This window comes from Protopterus annectens, chromosome 2.part1 (genome assembly GCF_019279795.1).
Source record: "Protopterus annectens isolate FY-2018-M chromosome 2.part1, PAN1.0, whole genome shotgun sequence".
NCBI classification, from domain to species: Eukaryota; Metazoa; Chordata; order Ceratodontiformes; family Protopteridae; genus Protopterus; species Protopterus annectens.
The window spans coordinates 552,940,681-552,960,700 of NC_056729.1; positions in this window are offsets into that span (position 1 = coordinate 552,940,681).

Here is a 20,020-nt window from a genome sequence, read left to right on the forward strand (position 1 = left end):
TTAATTAGTTCATTTATGTTTTGTACTACTGCTATCCATCCTGATGTGTTTCTATGTAATAAAGCATGGAAACAAACTACCCCACCTGTTCATCAATTGCAAACCAAGATGAGCAACAATCCCTTTCTTTATTGCTTCAGTTTTGTACCCCTTCTTCATGAAATTACTGCGTAGAATTATTCACACAATTTCCATTTTTCTATGTAATTTACTCCTACCCATTCCTAAAGATCCCACTTCCTGTTCTTTTTGCAATGTTCACTACTTAAGTTATATTTGGTTTAGATTTTGATTTCCATTTTATAGTAACTGCTTTTTTGTAGCTCCCAGCATTAAACTTATCAAGGCTTACTATGCCTAGACAATTCAGATACCATATCCCAGATCAAAAAAATATCCCCCAGTATTCCTGACAGACACCTCTGTAGGGAATTTTTAAAGTCGGCCAACTCATTACACTCTCAAAATGTATGCTTCCAATTATTTCTTTCTTCCCTATCACACCTCTGACATTTCCCATCTACATGAGGACAAATTCTTTGGTGTCTACTTGGGGTCTAAAGTATCTGTGCAAACATTTCCAGGCAAAAAAAAAATCTGAAATCTTCGAGATTTTTTTGCATATTTGGGAGCCATACGTATGTCTTCCCATTGTTTCTTTGTGAATTATTTAGCTAATCTCTCTTTCCAGTCTTTCCTGACCTCCTCTGATTGATTCATATAGATATCATGTAATATTTTATGTGCCCTACTAATTATCCCTTTTTAACAATAACTTCTGTTCTAGAATCAATTAAAATTTCAACCAGTACAGCTCTTTCATTTGGAATCCCCTATCCCTTTTTTCTGTGTCTATACTCAGATATCAATCGCTGATAGAAAAGGCAATCACTAACCTGCGATCTGAATATCTTCTTAGCCTCTTCCCATTCTATCACCTTTTTTCCTCTCATTATTTGTTTCCAGTACCTTAGTTCCTTTGCCATCTTCCTCCAGTAAAATCCAGATCCCTCTTGTCTATTCTCTGTACCCCTAATTGAGTCATCCCTATTGGCAAAATTTCCTTTCATTCTCTTGTTTGGTTTAGTTCTTAGCATACTTTCTGCTACTTTATCTATATAATATTCCTGACCTGTGTAAAAAAAATAAACGGACTGAAAACACTTTTACTGCTTGCATCTTGCTGGCCATATCTATAGGCAAGTGCTTCCAGTTTCTCAGTTTTCATATTATCTTTTGTTTAGTCTCTTCCCACATATCCTTAGCTGCCATAACTGAATCCTTTTTAATCCATACTCCTAAATACTTCATTTTATCATGCCCCCATAATTATGGGTATTGCTGAACTAATTCATATGCAAGTACATAGTTTATGGGGTTTAACCTTTGTTTCATCTTCATTAATTTTATATCCTGAAAAGAAACAGAACTGTCTCAGAATATTCCACAACAGTGGGAAGTCCTTTTTCTAGTTCCAACAGGTACAAAATAATATTGAATAAATGCGAATAAAGCCAAGTTTTCTTGAGCACCATATCAATTATATCCTTGAATTGCTAAGTTCCTAATTTTCTTTGCCAATGATTCTAAACATAATGCAAATAACAAAGGGGAAGGAGGACACCCCTGCCTGGTTCTTCTCTTCAGTCACAATATATCAGAAAGGAACCTTCCCACTTGATTTTTCCCCTGATCCCTCCTATATCCTTCTAATTAACCGTATTATTGTATCAGGGAATGCAAATGCTTCCATTGCTCTACTCATAAAATCCCAGCTTATTCTTTTAAATTCTTTCTCTGTATCAAGATCCGTCAACAAGATTGGTATTTGTTTACATTCTTCTTCCCTCTGGATCATCATTGTTCTGTTAATCTTGTCAAATGTTTGCCTCCCCTCCACAAAACCACATTGGTCCATGTCTATTAATCTTGGCAACATCTTTGCCATTATTTTAGCCATTATAAACACAAGCACTTTATAATCATGGTTTAAAATTGAAATGGCCCTATATAAAGCTGGATAAGATGGGTATTGATTGTCTTTATGTATTACAGTCACCACAACTTTTTTTTCCAGGATGCTAGTACCTCCCCTCCTTTTAAAATGCTGTTAAACAGAACCTTCCAGATCTTCATCACTTTCTTCCATCCTAGCTTCCAAACTTCCACTGGAACACTATTTATTGATAGAGACCTTCCTACAGATTGGTTATACATCATCATTTTCATCTAATCTCCTCTCCTCTTACCTGTTAGTTGTTGAGCCTTCATCTTCCTCTAACATAGTGGACATATGCTGGTTGAAAGTTGGGTCACTGTCCACCTAAGTTTACAGATCCCAAACAACTTGGTCAACTATTAGGGGCAAATTATTAATATGGTAGCTCCCTGGGACAGTCAGCTTCCCAAAGACTCTGATAATGCATTTTTTGGCATTTAGCTTTAGACCATGATTCCGGCACCAGTTGCTTGTTTGGGATAAGCCTTCCTGCAGAATGGGGAAGTCCTTTCGGGATTCAATAACTGCACCTAGCATGCAGACATTTGCAAACTTGGTCAATCAGAGCCTCTTACTATTGGCTTTAACTTCCAAGAAGTAGATGCCAAACAAGAGAGGTCCCAGCACCATGCCCTGTAGGAATCCACTGGTGAATTTTTTTAAGTGGAGGTAACTTCGCTTATTTTGATCTCCTGCATTCTATAAGTGAGCCACTTGGCAATCCAATGGGTGATATATGGGACTTGTGTCAAAAACCCTAGCAAGGTCTAGTTAGGAGGTTTGTACCATTTTATCTTCATCCATAGCTTTGTTGACCTTATGAAAATGTCCTGCCAGTTTAGTTAGCATGGTCTGCCTTTGATGAATCTAAACTGAGATGGATAAAGTCTTTGGAGGTTTCCTGTATCTTTATTGATTAATTACATGAGAATTATTTACATGGTTTTGCATATGAGGCTGGTCAAACCTATGAGCCTATAATTTCCTGGCTCCATGGAAGGTGTAATGGGGATGGCATAACTTAAAAAAGAGCCATCTCAGCTCATTTCTGGCTCTATATACTCCTAGTTCATGAGCCTGAGCCAAGCTTCCACTCAAGCGAGTGCCTGGCTCAAGGCAAAGCTGGCCGTCCCACTGCTACTTTAAAGTTGTCATACCATCATAAACATTCACAGTACATGCAGGTGCACTGCAGCTATAAATTTCTTATCTTCCCAATAAGATTTGTGATGACTAGAAGAGAACAGATCTAAATGAGGCTAGAAAGTATGGAACACAGTTTCATAGTAAAATAATGAATCATTATTCAGTGAAATAATTTTTGCAATATCTGGAAGTTCTTGTGGCACTTCTTTGAAGTCAGCATGAAGTAACTGTGTTAATTTTCTAGTACTGCTTTATCTTTACCAGGAATCTCTCCCTGCTGGGTCATAGATCATTCACTGTATATCTTTCTAAAGAGGTGCTATGCAAAACCAGAACCTGAATTTAAAAATACATGGAATAAAACGTCTGCTCTTACAGAGTCTGGATTTTAGCTACTAATAATTTGTTAAATGGAGGGATTGCAGCCTCCCCAACAAATAATGTTCAGGGCAATGGGCCATGTTTTATCTGCTGTCAGGATTCACATAACCAAAAATAAAAGTCTTCCTGAAGGACAATAAAATTCATCTGAAAAAAAATAAGGTTTCAGTGAAAATGGAAAGCCAATAATGGTTATCATTCCAGAATTTAATCAGCAGGCCAGGATGTCACAAAATGGATTAAAGCATGTTATTATAACTAAGAGAAGCTCAGACAGCAAAATACTGGGAAAGGGTATAAAAAGGAATCTGCATTTCTTGAAGGAGATTTTTTTACACATTAAGTAATAGGAGACATTTATCACTCAAGTTTTCATAATGCATTTGAAAGACAGATCATTGAATTCTGCGAAGATTTATAGCTTTCATTCTGGTACTTGCGTATTATCGCAACCACATTTTTGCAATCATAAAGGTTGCTTCCGATACTGAAATGTGACCGATAATGTTTTAAAAAATGGGAGACAATGTGTTTGCTTTAAAAAGGTAGGGTCTTTTATGCAGGGTTATGAATAAAAATTAGAAAAAATACTGAAGCTGTCAGTTCATGTTGCACTTCCCCGCTGGTGGCAGCATGTCATGCCATCTTCCCGGTTACTGAAACTGAAATGAACTGAACAGGTCCTGTACCTTGCAACAAATCATATTAATGTCATGATAAAATGTGACATGATGTGATTTTCTTTTTACAGTGCAGACTGTGATTTCTGGCACTTGCATGTTTGGGGAAAAGCATGCAGTATTTCTTCATGGATTACTGTTGCAGCGATCTTGATCGCCGCTGTCACTATGTCTTTCTGTTTCTCTGCAGTGGGAATTGCTCAGCCAGAATCGCAGTCACTCTACCTCTTCTAACTACTGTTTTCTTTTTTTTTTCTTTATTTTTTTAATTTCTGGGAATGTTATGTTTCACGCTACATGTCTGTTAAAGTAAGTAAAACAGTGTGTTGTACCAATCACACTACAATAATGACACAACTTTGATGGCCAAATGTGAGTGTAAACCATTACTTGACCTGCATTTGCTGGCAGGAAAAAAAGGAACGTTCATCGAGCGGAGTTGCAATAACCGACATGCTCTCAGTATACCGCCTAAACAAACAGCGACAGTAGGGGTTTTGGACTTGATTTCGATAACAGTCCATAAAAGAGCCTGTACAGTTTAACACACACACACAAACAACACGTCACTTTTTAAAATCATTAAGGGACATATTTCAGGATCGGGGAAGCAACCGCCAGTGACAAATGTGATTGCGATAATATGTAAGTACCCTTTCAGGTTTTTAGAAACTGGTTAGGTGATATAGTGAATTAGAATAGTTCATGCACAATAGTTAGTGACTATAGAGATCAGGATTTTGACACAGATGCAAATTTTTCTGAGTTTAGACTAAAAAGGTGAGGAAGGTGCTGCATATAATTCAAGGTGCTTATTTTTCACTAGCTGCTTACATAAATGTTTTTTTAGGTAAATTAATGACAGACAACCTAGTTATGCAGATAGCTGTAAAGGAATTAAGCCAAAATATAAGGAAAGGCAAAGCGAGCAAGTAACAAATAATGACTTTGCTTTTTTCTCAGTTCTTGGAAGAATTTAGCCACTCTAAAGACATAGAAAAGCAAGCATGCATACACGCCCAAGTACATGCTCGCACTCACACTAAGTTTATCAAGTTGATTTATGATGCCTGCAGTTAGCTCTGGAAAGCATACAACAGTAACATTCTGAGTAATGTTTTACTAAGGAACACTTGAATATGGAGAGCAAGGTATACTTCTGTATAATAAAGTTTTAAATTAGATGTAATAAAGGTGAATTACACCATTTATATGGGTTATAAGTGCATCAAATATGAGAAAAAAGTAGAACAATTAATGGCAGAATTAGATATGAATGAATAGAAGAATTAAAATTACAAGCAACTACATTATTTCATAAGTAAAATGTGAGTTTTTTGAGGACATGAAAATTAAATATTTGAAAAGAATGAATATATTTATTTTATTTGGCAGATTACGCAATAAAAGTAGGGAGATTTTTAGTTGTGTTTTCCTTTTGTAAATATAAATATTGTACTTTGTTAGAACTTGTAACAGGATCTGTAATATCCACCTGAACTATTTTCACTTCAGGGCACTAACTAGTTTGCCTCAGTACTGCAGCACACACTGTACATTTTGAAGTGTATTATGAATCCATTGTATGTGGTGCAGATAGAACCTAGAGCTGTCTGATATTATTAGCCTTAAAGGTGAGCTTACAACCCACTGAGGTACTGGCATTGTAACAAGGTAAAGTTTTTCCAGCAGCTTTCCAACCATACAACTATAAACACTTTTATTTCTGCGTGATTTGCACTGGTTATTTATTTTCACAAAATGGACATTTTTATTGGCTTCTGATGGGTTGCATCACTAAAATTAGCCATATTCTAACCTATGCTCTATGTCTTTTAAATAACAAATCTCAGGAAGTTTTCCCTGGCACCAGCTAATATCACTGATTTGCTAGTCAATAAAATACCCATAAAATTAAAATGCCCTTTTAATATGCTGCATTTACTCAGGAAACAGAATATTTAGCTGGGCACTAAATATGAACTTCTGTTAAGTAACAAATTAATACATTAGGTCAAACCATGTGCCTTAATTCTACTTTCCCTTCAAACATTTACTAAAAGCATCATTGTCATGTAATGTTTTGTCAGCTATAACCCCATTCTGCATTTTCCTTGTCCTCAGGCTGCCTTGTTCAAGCTACTAAAGAGTTTGCAACTGAATCCCAGTTTGTAAGACAGCTCTACGTTTTCAGCATGTAGGCTAAGGTATTTTGTAACAGAGGATGTACAGAAACATTGATTTAATTTATTCCACAGCTAGTATTCTATAGCCTGAAAAAATAGTAAGCAGACAGGATTCGGTAGTTTATGTTATCTCCTAAGAATACGGTGGTCTAGTAAACACAGCTCTACCTTGACAGTTTGATCTGTTGAATTTGTTTACCATGTAGATTGTATACCTTTTCCTCTCTCACCAACCAGTTTCAGGATTCAGTGTCAGAGATCATAACTTGTTTACTTATTGAGTCCTAGCAAAGTTGTTTCTCTCTCTCTCTCTCTCTTTTTTTTTTTTTTTTTTGGATAAACTGAAATTTCTTACCATTTTGCCTTCATTTTACTTGCCTTAGCCTTAGAAAAAGAGCAGATGTTGGCATTTGTGCTACACATACATGGTTTTTCATCTTTTAATACACAGAATCTCCTTTACATTTCTGAGTTTAACAGAACTGGAGAATTTAGACCTTCCCATGAGCCCATACATGACTTCAGTATCAGTTACGGTCTTGCGCCATTGGTGTTTATATTTTAGTAGTTGTCAATATATTAGTTCTTGACCCTGTTGCTGACATCATTTTACATCTTTATTTGTGGCTTGGCATAACCTCAGGGCCAGTTTAAAGCTGAGCAACTTGGATTGGAGGAGGCCTGTTTCCCTGGGTACTGCATCAAAGGTTAGGCTTTCACCACTGTACATCACCTTTGAATCGATTTTACTGATACCTGTTTTGATCTGTATGAAATGCACACACACCTGAACAAGAACTCCATAATGAGGCACACGCACAAACCAGAATCATAATAGAGTGTGTGTTTGGGATGCTCAAAGAGACAAAGCATAACACATACACTGACACAGTAGGGACCCAGAGAATGACACCTCTTTTTGACTCCCACATACAGTAAAAGGGATGCCAAACATGACACTAGCTGTGCTTTACCATGTATAGGGAGTGTCCCTGCTTAAACCCTGACTAATCACCACCCGCTGTTCCTGCAAACTCTCCCTAAGCATTTCAATCATGTACCCTAATAAGTGTATAAATTCTTGAAGGGATGTAGCCCATAACTGCATGTATTATTGTCTGAGATTGAAGCCACATGATTTTGATGTTGTCTACTATGTTTTATCTATGTTTGTAACCTACTGAAAACTGCATATTGTACTTCTCTCCAAATGTTTCTGTTTCAATGTATTTGTTCTCTGCTTTCTGGAGATTTTTTCCCCGGGCCTCCTCTGAAAATGGACACATATCCATTTCGGACTTTCCCAGTAAACAAATGTAAAATAAATAAATAAAATGCTATGTGCATCTGACATAGTCAGCTCTCCAGCACTGTCCTCAATACTGGCACAGCCACAAGGTAAGTCAGTCTTCTTATCAATTGCTGAATGGAGTAGTATGTACAGATAGTTATATCTATGGTATGGACGTGAGCATGCAAGGGAATCGGATGGCTGAATGGGATGGCAGCAGATAGTGTATACCTATATGGGCATCATGAACTCCACAACATATACTGCTGTTAACATATTAGGCAGTACTAGACAAGGTGACAAATCCCATTGCAGTACATGTTGTGGTCCAAATGTGTGTCCATAGGACACACACATGCATGTCAGTGAGGCTCACATACCCACCACCAGCCTCAGCCAGCAGGATAAGTGTAGATGACCATAAAGAAAGGCTGGGCTAAGGCCTCCAATTGATGGCAATGGTTAACAGCCCCCCTCCAGACCTACACAGACAGACTACAACAGAGCTGGCAGTTGTGTCAGTTCTGAAGGGTAAGAAGTCTGAAACTGAAATGTAGGTCAATAAAACCTAAGATCTGTACACTACTGATATGCATCCAGTTTGCATGATAGGTCAGAATACAAAATGTAATGGAAGCCAACAGAGTACCTGAAATACCAGTACAGTTATAGCTCTTCGTCTTCTTCTTTTGGCTGCTCCCATCAGAGATCGCCACAGCAGATCAACTGTTTCCATTTATTCTTGTCCTCTGCATCTTGCTCTGTCACACCAACCACCTGCATGTCCTCTCTCACCACATCCATAAACCTTATCTTAGGCCTTCCTATTTTCCTGTTACCTGGCAGCTTCATCCTTAGCATCTTTTTCCTTATATACTCTGCATCCCTCCTCAGCACATGTCCACACCAACATAATCTTGCCTCTCTGGCTTTGTCTCCAAACCTTCCAACCTGGGCTGACCCTCTAATATACTTATTCCTAATCCTGTCCATCCTCATTATACCCAGTGCAAATCTTAACATCTTTAACTCTGCAACGTCAAACTCTGACTCCTGCCTTTTTGTCAATGCCATTGTCTCCGACCCATATAACATAGCTGGTCTCACTACCCTCTTGTAGACCTTCCCTTTCACTCTTACTGGTACTCATCTGTCACAAATCACTCCTGACACTCTTCTCCACCCACTCCATCCTGCCTGTACTCTCTTCTTCACCTCTCTTCCACACTCACCATTACTCTGAACTGTTGATCCCAAGTATTTAAACTCATCCACTTTCGCCAACTCTACTCCCTGCATCCTCACCATTCCTCTATCCTCCCTCTCATTCTCACACATATATTCTGTCTTAGTCCTGCTGACCTTCATTCCTCTTCTCTCTAGAGCATATCTTCACCTCTCCAGGGTCTCCTCCACCTGTTCCCTACTCTCACTACAGATCACAATGTCATCTGCAAACATCATAGTCCACGGGGACTCCTGTCTGATCTCGTTTGTCAACCTGTCCATCACCATTGCAAATAAGAAAGGGCTCAGAGCTGATCCTTGATGTAATCCCACCTCCACCTTAAATGCACCCGTCACTCCCACTGCAGACCTCACCGCTGTCACACTACCCTCGTACATATCCTGTACCACTCTTACATACTTCTCTGACACTCCCGATTTCCTCATACAATACCACAACTCCTCTCTAAGCACCCTGTCATATGCTTTCTCTAAATCCACAAAGACACAATGCAACTCCTTCTGACATTGTCTGTACTTCTCCATCAACACTCTCAAAGCAAACATTGCATCTGTAGTGCTCTTTCCTGGCATGAAACCATACTGCTGACCACTAATCATCACCTCCCTTCTTAACCTAGCTTCCACTACTCTTTCCCATAACTTCATGCTGTGACTGATCAATTTAATCCCTCTGCAGTTACTACAGCTCTGCACATCACCCTTATTCTTAAAAATCAGTACCAAAACACTTTTTCTCCATTCCTCAGGCATCCTCTCACTTTCCAAGATTTCATTAAACAATCTAGTTAAAAACACCACTGCCATTTCACCTAAACACCTCCATGCTTCCAAAGGTATGTCATCTGGACCAACAGCCTTTCCGTTCTTCATCCTCTTCATTCCTCCACCAAGTCTCCTTGTCCTCCTTCCTCTATCCAGATGTCACACCAAGCACCTTTCTAACCATCTCTTTTACTAGCTCTGCTGTAGTTACCCAGCTATACGGTAACTCTTCACTGCTACCCTGTCTTAACTCTTCCCTGAACATCACTTCACAATTACCATTTTTCAATTTCCACCATTTGATCCTTGGTGCTGCCCTCACACTCATCCTCCTCTTCTTGATCAGCAATGTCATCCTACAAACCACCATCCTATGCTGCCTAACTACACTTTCCCCTGCCACCACTTTACAGTCTACAATCTCCTTCAGACTGGCCCTTCTACATAAGATATAATACACCTGTGTGCATCTTCCGCCACTCTTGTATGTCACCCTATATTCCTCCCTCTTGTTAAAATATGTATTCAACACAGCCATGTCCATCCTTTTCACAAAATTCACTACCATCTGACCTTCTGCATTCCTTTGTTTAACACCATACCTACCCATCACTTCCTCATCCCCTCTGTTCCCTTCACCAATATGCCCACTGAAATCTGCTCCAATCACAAGTCTCTCACCCTTGGGTACAGTCATCACCACTTCATCCAACTCACTCCAAAATTTTTCTTTCTCATCCATCGCACACCCAACTTGTGGAGCATATGCACTAACAACATTCATCATTACACCATCAATTTCCAGCTTCATAAACATTACTATATCTGACACTCTTTTCACCTCCAAAACACTCTTAGCATACTGTTCCTTCAGGATAATGCCTACGCCATTTCTCCTCCCATCCACACGATGATAAAACAATTTGAACCCACCTCCGATACACCTAGCCTTGCTCCCCTTCCATCTGGTCTCTTGCACACACAATATACCAACCTTCCTTTGGTCCATCATATCAGCTAGCTCTCTCCCTATACCAGTCCTACTGCCAACATTCAAAGTTCCGACCCTCACTATCACAGTCCTAGCCAGAGTCCTAGCCCATTACAGTTATAGCAAATGTTTAAAATCATCAGGTGTGCCCCCCACAATCCTATGTAGAAATGCAGTAACATGTAAGTGTGAGGTGTAATAACAGTGGAGCACAGATTACCAGAGCTGGCCCAATGTACAGAATAGATTGTTGCATGTGTACAATATACAGGGGTCCATGTGTTAGGTTGTCGTGTGTTCAGTATTGTGTGGAAGTGGTCAGCATGTAGGCATGGAGGGTTGTGTCTCGGTGGCCTATGGGCAGTACTGTGTATGACAGGGCCATGTTCTGACAACTGTAGTGCCAACCACAATGCTTCTCAGCAATACCTATGTCAGCAGTCGTCCATACTCTCTGTCCAGATGTCAATATCTGTCACTGTGTAAAAGCTGGACATGTCATGAATGTGGACCCAAACATACACACAGTACGCAGGTGGAAGTCCCTAGACAGAGTGCATAAAATGTAACTGTCAACTGCACACAACGTTGGAATTGTACATACAGGTTAGCAGCACATTAGTTATCTGTGTAGTATGGAATACTGATGTAGTCTGGACAATCACTGGCAGACCACAAAAGGCACAGTTATGAAGTAATGAGAGACTGCCTGTGTCCCCGCACAAGGCAGCATAAGGGGAATGTCCCATGTATATCTGTGAGTCAGCTGCAAGTAGCTTCCATATCACACATGCACTCAACTCACCCCACCATCAGCCACAGGTTTATTACAGGTCATATCCTTGCTGTTGGAAATGAGTACAGTATGACCCCACTTCTGTATGGGAATACCCACAGAATGCAGCATGCTGAAGAGGTGTCCTATGCAGGTGTGTCCCTAGCTGTAAGCAGCACCCTGTCTGCATCTAGACAAATGGGTCAATATGTACAGGAACTATTGCTATTAACACCTTGCACACTTACCCTGTCACCCCAGGGTAGTGTCAAAGTATGGTATGTCATGGGGTCCCAAATAAACTAACACAGTCAACAGAACACAAATGCAAAGCCATATTGACACATCCCAGTAGCATGCTCCTCATGTCCTACTGCATGAACTGTGGACCAATCCATAAATACTGCTGGGATGAAGGGCCAGCTATAGGGATACTTTCCTAGATATCGCTCGCATAATGTTAGGATGAGGATAGAATAACAGATTGGGGAGGTGTAGATGCATGGATGTCATGGAGTGTGTGAAGTCTGAAACTCTGATTTGTGCCCAAACTACCCCTGTCTGCAAACCCAGTAATGGGTGGCTATAAACCTGCTCATACACCACAATGTGAAGGGGAACTGACCAGATATATGAGCCCTGCCTCTGGGTAACCTGGGTGAATTATGGCCACAGCAGGATATGGCCATTCTGTTAAGTCGATATATGTACAAGAAGGAGATCCTCAGCCACCATACTACCAAGATGCTGGACCATTTACACAGACCCATCAACAAGTGTCTGTAGCTACCTCTCCAGAATGGCAAGAGTGTGCAAGAATGTGTAGGCTGCAGACCACAATACTGGACTCAGCTTCATTCATCTTGTATTTCCCAGTAAATAAATGTAAGCAAATAATTATATGTCAGTAGCTGATGACATAATACACCACAGTGTAAAACAGTACATATGTCTGAATATCTCTGCTAACACCAACCATGTAACACAAGCAACACATACAGCAATAGTTACAGTATCCCCCTATCTGTCACCCCATTGTGACTCAATATTTTCAACCTAGCTACAGATATCCTGCAGGAACAGGCTGCTATCTGTAGGTTGAGAACATCAAACCCTGTACTAGAGCACAGCCCTACCTGGAATGGATTCACACACTCAATACAGAAGGTCATACTGGGCATGCTCCTACAGCCATGTCTGACAACACAGGGGATTATACATATCTATCATTTGCAGATGTCTGTGCACACACACCAAATTGTACACCATTTATGCTTCACACACACATTGGATAGGAATACTCACACATATAGGTTCATAGGTAGGCACTAAGCTATTGGCCCTAGGGCCTATATAAGCCTAGCCAAAAGGTACCCTAGCTTATCCAAGCCAACACACTATAATATGTCAAACATACACACACAGAGATGTGGGGAAGAGATAGACAGACAGTGACAGATACAATTCTATTATGAGGCCTGTCCCACCCACTACACATCCAATTAGCTGATATCACATGATGTACTGATGTCAATCACTGTAGACATTCCTTTTGGTAGCCCTCAGCAATATAATGTCTGTGGTGTTTGTGCTAACTGTGTAACACAATAGTAAAAACAGTATTCATGTAGCATTTGTATACTCAGTCCTGTCAAATGTAAAGTTTTTTGTGTGTGTGTGTTTCCAGAGAAATGATTTATGGCCCATTCACATACTGCACTTCCCATTGCCCATGTTAGCACTCCTGCCCATGTCAGTCACCTTGTAATAACCCTTTGGTGAAGGTACAGCCCTATAAGCTCTGTGGTGCTTGAGATAACTAGGTCATGCTATAGGGTAGCAAACTAGTTAGGTAGGGGTTCTAATCCCAGGTATGGCAACTGCAATAATGTGTGTGTGTATGTGGAGGTGAATGATTTTGAGGCCATTCACACTCACTACACCTGCCATTGCCCACATTAGCATGCCTGCTGATGTCAGTCACCTTGAAATAACCCTTTGGCCAAGTCTCAACCCTATAAGCTCTGTGGCACTTGTGATAACTGCGTACTACTGTAGCGTAACAAGCTAGTTAGGTAGGAGTTCTACTCCCAGATATGGCAACTGTGATAATGTGTGTGTATGTGGAGGTGAATAATTTTGAGGCAATTCACACTCACTACACCTGCCATGGCCCACTTTGGCATGCCTGCTGATGTCAGTCACCTTGAAATAACCCTTTGACCAAACCTCAGCTCTATAAGCTTCAGGGTGCTTGTGATAGTTGTGTAATACCATAGTGTCACAAACTAGTTAGGTAAGAGTTCTAATTCTGGTCCTGGCAACTATGAAAATGTGTGTGAGTCTTTGTTAATGCCTGATTTTCTGGTAATTCACATTTGCTGCACTTCCCTTGCCCCTCCTTTAGCACCGCAGGTAACATCACTCACCTTCAAAGATACCTTTGGACAGCTCTTCAACATATAACCTCCATGGTGCTTCCGATAACTGTGTAATACCATAGTGTAGCAAACTTGTTAGGTAGGAGTTCTAATCCTGGTACTGCAACTGGGAAAATGTGTGTGTTTGTGTTTGAGTCTTTGTTACCTGATTTTGTGGTCATTCACACTTACTGCACTTCCCTTACCCCTACTTTAGCACTGCAGGTGATATCACTAACCTTCAAAGATACCTTTGGACAAAATGGCACTTGCAATAACTGCGTAATACCAAAGTGTAGCAAGCTAATTAGGTAGAAGTTCTAATCCTTGTCCTGGTACCTGTGAAAATTAGTGTGTGAGAGTGCGTGAGTCTTTGTTGACACCTGATTTTGTGGTCATTCACACTTAATGCACTTTCCTTACCTCTCCTTTAGCACTGTAGCTGAGGTCACTCACCTTCAAATCACTCACATTCAAACATACCTTTGGACAGCTGTGTAACATATAAGCTCCATGGCACTTGTGATAATTATGTAATATCATAGTGTAGCAAGCTAGTTACGTAGGAGGTCTAATCCTGATCCTGGCAGCTGTGAAATGTGTGTGTTTGTGCATGAGACTGTGTGAGTCTTTGTTGACACCTGAGTTTGTGGTCATTCACACTTTCTGCACTTCCCTTACTCCTCCTTTAGCACTGCAGCTGATGTCACTCACCTTCAAAGATACCTTTGGACAATTCTCTAACAGATAAGCTCCTTGGCTTTGTGATAACTGCATAACACTATAGCACCAATCCATAGCTAGGTAGGGTTTGAAACTCACTACTGGCAAGTGTGTGTGTGTCATCAGTATCCTGTGTGGGTGTTGGTGTGAGTGTGTAAATAACAGGATCTATTGCAGAGTGGGTTTTGCTACATTTTCATATTGAGGACCCATATGTCCCAATGTCACATTACAAGGCCAACAGTTATCAAACACTGTAGAGGTTGTTGTTGTAGACAATACACAGCCATACATTGATATATAGGCAACCATTATAATACCCAGGGACCTCTCTCCACCCACAGATCATACACAAATATGTTTGGCTCTTTCTCTCTTCCTTTCTTTCTTTCTTTCTTTCTTTCTTTCTTTCTTTCTTTCTTTCTTTCTTTCTTTCTTTCTTTCTTTCTTTCTTTCTTTCTTTCCTTCATCTGTCTCTCTCTCTCTCCCCTCTCTGGTAGATGTGGAAAAATGCATCTGTTTTGCATAGGCAGCAGCTTGACTTTGGTAGGTAATGCTCATGATCAGCTGATGGTTTGTGCGCAAATTGGAGTCCTCCACTTGCTAATTGCATGTGTAACACCTGTGGCATCAATCCTATAGCCGATTGCATGGAAACATACTCCTATAAGTAAGCAGTGCATGTGGGTGTTGGCCCTTCTCCTTCACTGTGAGCAGGACTTAATGTGGGTGTGTGACAAACAGCACAACAGAGGGTAGTTGGAAATACCTCTTACAAGAAACACTGTGGAGACAGACCAAAAAACTGGATGGGGATGTTCCAGACATGGAGACAGAATGTAAGTATTACTGTTCTACATTTGAAGTAATGTTGGTTTAACAGGGTTTGTGTGGATATGGCTGTTCTGCATGATTTAAAGTCTGGCATGACAGTGTTATGTGGTTGAGAAAACTCTTACCTGTAGGGCTATCTGCAGACTGGCCAGAGTTTGGAGCCTGAGATTTGGTGTGTTACTCACATATTGTCTGTCTTTATAAATGCAGTAGACAACTCTGATGATTGTACTCAGGACATGGTAACATCCATGAGTGTTACTGACTTCATAGCCCTCAGAAGATATATGTCACAACAAACCCTGTTACAACCAGCAATGTTCTCAGTTTATAACTTCAGTATGTAAATATTGGTCCTGTGTTTGTGCCTCTGTCCCCCAAGTCTGTCACCCTTTGTTCATATGTCATGTAGGAAGAGGTGGATATGTACAGTATACCATTATTTACTGACATAATTCCTGATATCAAGCCAGTGATATATCAGACTGCCAGACATGTAATTTATAGGAGGCCTAATAGTTGAGGCCAAAACCTGGACATTCTGTGATAGTCTTTACAGTAATGAGGTCTGTGTAGTTATGGTTATTGTTGACAGAGTGTCTGTATTATATAGCAGAGTATTGTGATCATGTTATTTGGCCTGTCTACAGTCTGGGGTAGATGTCAGTGTTCTTGGTCTTGTTCTATCTGATGGTGCATGCTGCTCCAGTTTCTGATACCTTATCAGCCTATATGTTTGTAGGGCCAGACTGAGACATATCCCATACCACAGTCAGACATCAGAATACACTGTGAATTGGGCCAGTATATGTAGGGTTGGTGTGTGAGTGGCAAACATGATGATAACTTTTGTTCACACAGGCCACAGACTGTACTATTACTTAGGCTTACCATTATGTGACTGTTGAGATCAGTTGTGGGTATGCACTTTCACACTGGTGTCTGTTACTCTATGCTCCTACACACCTGTAGTGCCTGCTATATTTGAAATTACATGTGTATTCCCCCATAGGTAAATTGGGTTAATGTTGTGGCAGTCTGCCTGTAGTGTAGATGGTGCTTGGTGACATGCCTAGCAGCGCATTGAATTTGCCCTAGTGTGATGTTATGTCCAGATATTTGTCAGATGTACTGTTGCCTGGCCACCATACATGATGTGTATTTCTGACAAAGCAGTGGACTGGTGTGAAGATGTATGTCACTAACTAGTGTGAAGTATGTGGCTTGGGATCTCTGCTACTCCAGTTAATATGTGTTAAGTCAGACAGGAGGGTGTGAGTGCATCAACTGTGTGTGCTTCTTTAGTCCAGAATTTCTGATATAGCCCCATTTTCATAAGTTCTTAGGTTAGGTTCATAGGTTAGTGCTAGGCTAACTGCCCTTGCAAGCTATTGTAAGCCTAGCCAATTATCCCTTGTGAGACTCAAACCCTGCATCTTGTATTTGTAAGGCAAACACCTTAACCATTAGGCCACCCTCTGAAAACTAGGAACAGATTTTAAATACTGCTCTTATTGTATTGTTCATATTAGGCTAACTGTCCTTGTGGGCCATTTTAAACCTAGCCAATTACCCCATGTGAGAATCAAATGCTGCACCTTGTGTCTGCAAGGTAAACACCTTAACCATTCTGCCATGCTCCCACCTATGGCTTTAAACATCCCCTTTGTCAGGCTTGTTCCACATTTCTTGCACTAAGATATTCTGTGTATACCTCCTGACTGACCAGATTGTTTCAGACTGTCTATGTTTATTGCTCATATTTCTTCTGTATTCCACAAGATCATTACTGTGATTTGTGTGGTACTTATCCATGATGATTTTATGATGTCTGTCAGTAACTGATGGCATACATGTCAGTTTCAGAAGAGCCTTACTTCACAACATGTATGTTGACACAATCCCTGTCATATTCTACATTTATAACTGCAATACATACATTGGGCCAGATTCAGGAAGGCTTACACGGAGTTCAAGAGTAGTGTAAGCCTCCGTGTAAGCCTCCTGATTCAGGAACAGCCCAAATCTCCGTGTAAGAGACAGCTAACACGTCTCTTACACAGACTGGGCGTGGAAATGCTCAATACCTCATTTGCAGCTCCAAGATATGCAAATGAGGTATTTGAGCGATCCACGAAGCCAAAACCAGTCCGTGTAACGGACGTGTTAGCTGCAGAAATGTACTCAGCTGACAACTGAGTACATTTCTGCAATTAAAAACGGAGCTATGTCAGCTCCAAATAAAGGGTGCATATGTTTCATTAAGCATGCCAATGGCCAAATATGTGGCCATTGGCATGAAAAGTGTTGCAAAAATAAGTTATATAACTTTTTTTTCCACGGGATTTCTGGGTTTAACTGCAGCGCACCAGCAAACGGGTGCGCTACCTAAAACTAAAAACCGAAGCTTATAAGCCCACAATTGTGGGATTTATGTAGTACATTGAATGTCAATGGAGGGACTTGCAGACCAAAAATAATATGGCCTCCGTGTAGTGGTTGTCAAAGAAGGGAAGCTCCGTGTAAGACATGTAACTAGTCATTACTAGGCAATCCTATGTAAATGAGGGTTACAATACTGAATCACACTGCCACATAGGTAATGAGCACTTTCTGAGTAGTGTAAGACTTAGAGAAGGGGGAGGAACAGAGTAAGAGGTAGGTGAAAACACGGGGGGGGGAAGGATAGAAAGAAATGTACCAGATTGGAGGGCAATGTAAGGTAACAGATGACAGACAGACATCAGGGAGGGAGGTGTCTCTCAACAGAACACTAGGAAAGTCAAGAAATTGAGGGTATACGCTATCCCTACACTCAAACTTTCTTGATATCGTGCATTACTTGCGTGCACGCGTGTAAAGGCAGGTTTAACATGTGGGAGCGTGTTGCAAACTGTTTACAACGGTTTGCGTGCGTGTTGAAGGCAGTGTGCACGCGTTTTAACATAAATCACACCGTGTAAGGATGTGTGCAGGTGTGTAACACCGTGTAGGGATGTGTGCGCGCGTGTTTAAGTAACTGTGAGCGTGTTTAAGCTGGTGTGCACATTGCTCCCCCTCAGGAAACAGAGAGGAAACAGGAAACAACTAAAATACATGGAAACTGACAGAAGCTACTACTAGAGTTAATTGGTGGAAACAATTAAAAGCAGACAATTACACAGGCAGACTAGAAGCCCAACCCAGCACTTAAAACACAACAAAGAGCAGTGCAGGCTGTTTCTCACAAGAGATACTGCCAAAAACTAAGCTATCAGAATTGAAAACTGAAAAAAGCTGAACTCAGAGCAGAAATGCTAGGGGCTGCCATGGCTATTATAATCAGGCATAGGCGAATTGCTGAGGGTGGTGACAATGCAGATGCTGACAGACAACCCAGAGTGAGGAGAAGGAGAAGAGTATACAGGCCCAGGGTCACCTACCATGGGTTACATGAGCTGGAGATAGTAGAGCGCTACAGAGTGGACAGAGACCTTCTGCAGCAGATTGTTGAGCTGTGCAGGCCACATCTCACACACAGAACCAACAGAGGGGAACCCATCCCAGTAGAAACCAAGGTATGTGTTGGCCTAAGAATACTAGCAACAGGTACCTTCCAGAGACCAACTGGTGATATGATGGGGATATCACAGGCATCAGCCTCCAGAGTACTGCACCAGTTCCTGGATGCCATGTCACCACATGTCAGTGATCATATATATGTCCTTAATGACCGTGAGGTTGTGGCCAGCAATATGCGTCTCTTCCAGCAAATAGCGGGATACCCTGAGGTGCTGGGTGCAATAGACTGCACGCACATACGCATCAAAGCACCAGCCGGTGAGCGAGGTAGAGCCTACATTAACCGCAAGGGATACCCCTCCATCAACTGCCAGGTCGTGTGATGCCCAGGGCATAATAATGAATGTGTGTGCTGGCTGCCCTGGGAGCTACCACGATTCCCACATCTGGCATCTGACGCAGCTGTACCAATCATTTGCCAATGGGGACTTCCCACACGGACACCTAGTGGGGGATGCAGGTTATGCACTTGAGCCGTGGCTGATGACACCCATCAGAAATGCACACACACCTGAACAGGAACGCCATAATGAGGCACACGCACAAACACGTAATATCATAGAGCGTGTGTTTGGGCTGCTCAAGTCATGGTTCCGGTGTCTGGACACATCTGGTGGAGCTTTGCAGTTCACACCAACTACATGTACCCAAATGATCATGATATGTGCTATGCTACATAATATGATCCTGGAAACAGCTGCAGCAGGACCAGCACAGGGCTGGGCCAAACATCCCCCCACCATTGCCAAGGCCACCACAGGCAGGGGGTGACTCGGAGGAGGAACAACCTGACCTAGTCCCAGTAGGCAGAAGGAGGCGTGCCCAGTATGCCCTGGCCTTGGCAAAGAGGCAACGCATAGCACATACGCTTGGTCAGTAGGAACACTGGGACTGATGCCGCTCTGACTCACTCATACAGTAACAGGGATGCCTAACATGACACAACCTGCTTCCAAACGTACAGGGAGTGTAGTATGTGTATCCAACAGAGGTGGCCCTGCAGCACCACCTGAGGCATGA